Raw genomic sequence first — 6,490 nt, 5'->3', positions numbered from 1 at the left:
CTTGATTGTTAGTGATATATCTTATGGAGAGTTTATCAAATCAAATGTTTGGATAAAAGTAAAATAAATGGTGGATAATATTGTGGAGGATTAATAGTCGTTTTTCGTAAAGGAGTACACTATTTGTTGAATAAAAATTACATTAAAATTGTGGATCAACAAATAGAAAAACAAACATGGAATAATGGTTAAAAGTTATTCGAAATTTTTAAAATGTATAATTCATTTTGTTCGTTATTTCTACGATATTTGAAAACAAACTTTTCATTTTCAAGCATTGTGTGTCATAGAAATAAGTGTTTACTAGTTTCAGTATCATTAACGTAGTTCCTTTGACCGAACAGAATCCTTTGAAAGAATTCTATAATTGCAGTATTAAATGGCGTTTACCATATAGTCCGATAAATATGCTACAGTTTCATTATTTATCATAATTTACCGCACCAAATGCAGAACGTTCTTACAAACATTTATTGCTTTAAATTTTTCTGCGCCTGTATAGAAATGTTTCAACATCATTCTGTTTAAAACAATTTCTATGCTAAAATGAACGTTCATATAAATTTTCTCAAACTAACGTTTTTTTTCATCGATCTATATCGATTATTTTAAACTAATTCTTACTATATTTTTTGATCTAGTAGCAATTTATGTGTTTAAATAATTGAATTTTTGTTACAGAATACCTCTTCAAGCACCCCCCCGACGTAAAAGTAAGGTGATTTCTCAAATGAGCCAAAAAACATGCAAACGACACCCAGCTGAAATCGGTGATATTCAAAGCCCGAATTCGACTATTACGAGTGTCAACAGCATTAGTAGTTTTTTGAAAGAAAATTACAGTTGACGATACCACAAGGCACTTCGGAATAGTAAAAAACGACAAAATGCTGATTTACAGGTAGAGTGTGTACTCATGGAAAAATTATGCATGAAAAATTACGATTGATTTTTCGTACTGGCGATTATCTCAAATGTTTCAGTAAATTTAATAAAATACAATTAAAGAAACTCTTTAATCGTTGTGAATTTCTGCTACGAACCATAGTAAATGTGTTTCGGGGTTTTTTCATACAAGAGAGAGAGTTTTCCATGACTTGGTCCTGAAATTACCATCAACCACAGTGAAAAGTTCTACGACCAAATATACTTATCTTCATGCATTTTTATTTGTCTTTAAAAATGTTTCGAACGTAGACTCAACATTCATTATGATTGAAAGAAAAAATAATTGATTTAAAAACTTATAATTAAATTCAAGTTCAAACTAACCCAAAATTTGACTTTATACTGCAAGATTTGTTACTGTAGTTTGTGGGTATCATTAAGGACAGGAAAAAAGAGTAATTTTTTAAAAAACAAAGACCAACTTCAGTACAGTTAACAAAAATTTGGAAAGAGAAAATTACGGAGTAATACTGAAAAAAATTTTGAATAAATCTGGAGATCTACAATTTTAAATAAGAAAATTTCAGGCACTTTTTTCTGTATCTTTCTTTGTATAACTGCAAAATAATAAAATATCAGTGCTCTACAGTGGTCTGAGTGCGGCCTGAAAGGTCCACACGACCAACTTTCTAGTGAAATTTAAAATTCATCATTAGATCAAATTTCTGTTCTTTACGAAAATTTAATTGTATCGAAAAAGCAACGTTGTTAATCATGATACATAATCAGTACCTTCGCTTTAGTAGTAAGAGAAAATTTCCGTAAGAAAAAACTCAAATACCCATTTCCAATTGTTTATAACAGATAAAAATTGTTTATAAACCGAAGGAGTGTGTTTCCATTTATATCATACGATTAGTAACTTTTTTTTGGTAAAAGACAAAATCACGCGTCAGAACATGGAGGGAAAACTACGTCGGCCAATTTTACTTTAGGACTCATTGAGGACTCTAGTAAACTCTGCTACACAGAACATGGGAGGGAGCTTCGTATTGTTCGTTAGAAGTATAAAATATATATATTTAATCAGTAAAACTTACTATTTGAGCTGGTTGAATAATGTTAGAAAAATTAGCTTTAATTAATGTAAATATTAGTTTCTTCAGTAATAAAAATTACTTCTTTGTTCATTAAATCATTTCAATCACGTACTGACAGAGTGACGGTCTTTTTTTACTGACATTTGAAGTTTCATGGGATGACGAAAACAGTAACAATAACTGATTTTCTGCAGTCAAACTTACTGACTGATTTTTCTCCGTGAAGAACTTAAATATATAGCATTGATCCTTATTTTTATTGTTTATAATAAATTAAAATTTTTTATTGAAAATATTATCATGATATTAATAATGTTATTAAAAATGTTTAATTGTTAAAAACACAATTTATTATTAACGTCTCATTTGGAAGTTATTGTAATGGGTCCGGTTTATCAAATTAGCAATTTAACGAATTTCTTATGTCAAGATCAGCAAAGTTCGAATTCATCATTTCAAGATAATGCCTGGGTGTGCGTCTGTATGTTGGTTTATTTGTTTGTTGTACGGTAGTGAAGCATTTTTCTCCAACGATAGCTTAAAAACCAAGCAAGATATTTATTCCAAATCAATTCTATTCGAAAGATAACAGTGAAAAGATGTACTGATACAGTTTTTATTACAATTAAACCACCAGTATAACAAAAAAAATTAATAAGATAACAAAAAGATTGCAAATTTAATTTTTTGGTCATTGATCTTGATAACTAAACAAGATATTAACTTCAAACTAATTCTATTCGACAGATACAACAAATATACGAACACGATTTTGATTGAAATTTCATTTAGATTGGAAAATATTTTCACTTATCGAGGGCGCTAAATGGAAAGTTGGCAGCTGGGTAATCCTTGCTTCCCTCATCCGAAGGACGGAAATTAAGTACCTCGCCTACTAGAGCATAACTCTGGGAAATTATAACTCTACTCTCTTCGCGATGGCGTTTCCCGGGACGCATATACCTGCACCTTGAAACAGGCACAGGGATACACGTAACAAGCCCGAGGCCTTTACGACATATTACTACAAGTCCGACCTCAATTGGCCAGTTGTGCCTAGGCCTACATGTTATATTTTGACTTTGCAGCCCCAGGCACAGGGCTTGGAATTTGGCCTCCCGTAGCACCAACTTTATCCGCTTTGGTCGGCGGTCGCTGATGCGTCTCGCGCTCGGCGTGTTCAGACTACCATATATGGACTATATATAGGGCAGTACGAAATGGGGCACGACGAACTATAATCTGCCCCCGTGTTACGCGACATATCTTAAAGGACAGAAACATTTATGTAAACCCGGGGGCCACGCAGCTTGGGTAAACCAGTCATACCCAGACCTCTAGTTAACTATATCGTTCACAATGCTATTTTCTCCATCCCAACACAAGTTTAAAATTTCACCGCTGATTTCGTTTTTCAAAAATTTTTTTTATGATGGAATATTATCATCATATTCCTATACAATTATTTAAACATTTAATATTTATATTTTCTAGAAGATCTCGAAATTTGGTCTAGAAAATGGTATAATTTATAAAGTATAAAATTCATATGGTTCACCATTTTTCCAGTTCTTTCATTCTGTACAAAAAATGACTGGACTGATGTTGTTAGAACTAATCAGTTCTAGGTTACGTTATTTCAAACGCACGTATAAACATACGCGCATACGTACACACGCACATATGTTTACTGGAAAACGGTCGTATCCGATTCTGGGGACCTGAAAACGTGAAGATATTTAGGATTTGCAGAATCAGACCCATTACTATAATTTCCTACTAGGAAGTCAATGATGTTGGTACAATGTAAAAGCTCTCGTAAAATCGATTCCTTATATTCATATTCATTTTGCATACAATTGACTATAAGAGATACAGAAAAAAGTTCAAAACAAAAGTTAAAGTTGATTTCATTACATAAAAAGTTGTTCCTATATTTTATGTATGTGTGGATTTTGCTGAAAATCTGACGTTTTTTTTGTAGCCGCTTCTGCATTGAATCTGCTGTAAGATTTACAGTTAGTCCCTACTGTCATCTTCTGTTGCAAGATCCATACGTTAATGCAAAATAAGACACATATAGTGCAATTCTTTTATACGATCATTGCAAGGTTTTTGTAATACCTTTGAAGAATGTTCTTTTGTGAATGAGCTATGTTACTAGGGTGAAAGTATATAAAAAATTAATCTTGTAGAGTTTATATTATTATCATCAAACTTAAAAATTACCTATTACTATAACTTCCAATTCTATTTCATCGATAACATGAAATGAAATGTTAATTTTCAGGTTGCGAGCTTTTGTTGGTTTTTTATTCATCTGTGTAATATTTCTAGTGGGTTTTGCACACATTTACTACACCCAAAATGTTCTTCAACGAGCATATTTTGAAAAATTTAGGTAAACCATTCTACTTTATTCAACACGAAATTCAAAATAGTCTATAAAAATATAAATAAATTATTTCTTCAATGTTAGGTTCAATAAAAATGAGCGTCTGTTACACGTCTACAACAGCGCAGGACTAGAAATTGTATCAGCCAGACTAGGAAATGGCATTCCAACCGACACTGGAGTCTTTCCTTGTCTACCTCACCACCAAAAATCTGATTCTGTGTGTTTAGAATGGCTCCACTATTCACGTTTATATTTGACTCATGCCAAACGAGAAGGAATGCATTGCTACTATTTGACATGGCAAAGTTTAAATCCTTCTTTCAATCCGAAAGACTGTTTCGATTGGTCTTCAAGACGCGGTCACTGGTACGGTGGTGGGCAAATTCACAATATGGCTTACCCACTAGAACAAGGCAAGCTCGAATTAAGTCCATTCATTACCGGAGACATTCGAGAAGAAATCCCTTCGGAAATGTTCTGAAAAGATATTTCCTCAAACTCTAGAGGTGCTACGATTCTGGTTGATTCTGAAACTCCATTGTATATTTCAATAAATGCTAACAAGACTAAGGAGTTTTGTCTCCAAGCAAGCATGATGAGTTTGCTTACATCAATCACTTGACTCAGTTGCCACAGCTTAATTACTCTATCTGCGCCACTGACAACATGAAGAACCTTCACTCGTCAATAGCCGAAAAGTCTTTGTGGGATGGCCTGAAACCGGACGAATTGCGGGCAGTTGATGTTCTGCTTTCCGAACCAATTTGGCAGATATCTCCAACCAATGAAGCGACAGTTTATAACTACACTGAAGACATCATAGCTCTGGGGTTTCTAAGACAAGGACACGTATTGTTAAGTGAAGAGTGGCAACCAAGTACTGGGGATTTTATTCTAGATGAAAGTAGATTCAAGTCCATGGAAGAAACCATTGACATCATTCGACGTCGTGGTTTTCGAATTGTCTTCACCATTCAGCCGTTTATTTCTACGGAGTCTATCAACTTCAGAGATGCCGTCACCAATCGACTTCTTATCTCTGAGCGTGGAAGTGATCCCAAGGATTCCAGCATTGACTCGCTATCATCAGAGCAACAGTGCAGGAGTTCTAGACATTACAAATAATAAAACACTGCCATGGCTATTGAAGAAACTCGAGCCTTTGCTAAAAAAGTATCATATCGAGTCATTTTACTTAGACCTTGGGACAGCTTATGATATGCCGCATTATTACAAATGCCAAGAACCTTTGACGAATCCAGATCACTACAAAACGCTGTTTACGAAGGCCATTATTGGATCAATTCCAGTCCTAGGTGTATCTGCAGCAATAACAAGGCCAAAAGCTCCAGTCTTCGTGAGTTTGCCGCCATTTCCTTCGTCATGGAAAGCTATTAAGACTGTGATTCCAACCATTTTAAGTTATGGAATGATAGGATTTCCGTTTGTTCTTCCAGGAGCTGTTGGAGGTGACATTGCTCTGCCAATGTCTGACAATAATCCGAACAATGATTTCCACGTAAACTTACCAGACAAAGAACTTTACATCAGATGGCTTCAGTTGTCTACATTCCTTCCAGTCATCAGATTCACGCATCTTCCTAGTAAATACGCTGATGACAGTGTTTTGGAAATGACAAAGACCTTGACATCATTAAGACAGAAGACGGTGACACCATTGCTAAAGAAATATGCTAATGAAACTTTAGATTCAGGATTGCCAATCATCAGACCACTTGGATGTTGGATCCAATGGATCCTGCTTGTCATGTTGTTGTTGATGAGTTTTCTGTTGGTGAAGAGTTGATCGTCGCACCTATACTGTATTCTGGTAGCAGACAACGAGAGGTTTATCTTCCAGCTGGAGTCTGGCGTGATGGAATTGACGGAAGTCTCAGAAAGGGATCAAGATGGATCCATAACTACCGAGTAGCAGAAGATAAAGTCGCATATTTTGTTAAAATGCCTGATAACACCCGGTTCTAGTGGTTCATTTAATGTCTTCATTGATTCTTGGGTATTTCATTGTATGTTGAAACATGTCCGTAACGTATTTGTATTTATTTGGAAAAAAAAGAAAGATTATACATATTTTTCATTGTTA

The 6,490-nt window shown here is 34.4% G+C and overlaps 1 pseudogene; it reads left to right on the top strand.

Annotated features, from left to right (window-relative positions):
* Window positions 1-4,263: 4,263 nt before the first annotated feature.
* On the top strand, window positions 4,264-6,490 carry LOC118066837 (myogenesis-regulating glycosidase-like; annotated as a pseudogene).

The sequence above is a fragment of the Chelonus insularis genome, unplaced genomic scaffold (assembly GCF_013357705.1).
Source record: "Chelonus insularis isolate UGA/USDA-ARS -01 unplaced genomic scaffold, ASM1335770v1 contig_123_pilon, whole genome shotgun sequence".
Classification (NCBI taxonomy): domain Eukaryota; kingdom Metazoa; phylum Arthropoda; class Insecta; order Hymenoptera; family Braconidae; genus Chelonus; species Chelonus insularis.
The sequence above is the reverse complement of the archived record's forward strand: the minus strand, read 5'-3'. Positions and strand labels throughout refer to the sequence as shown.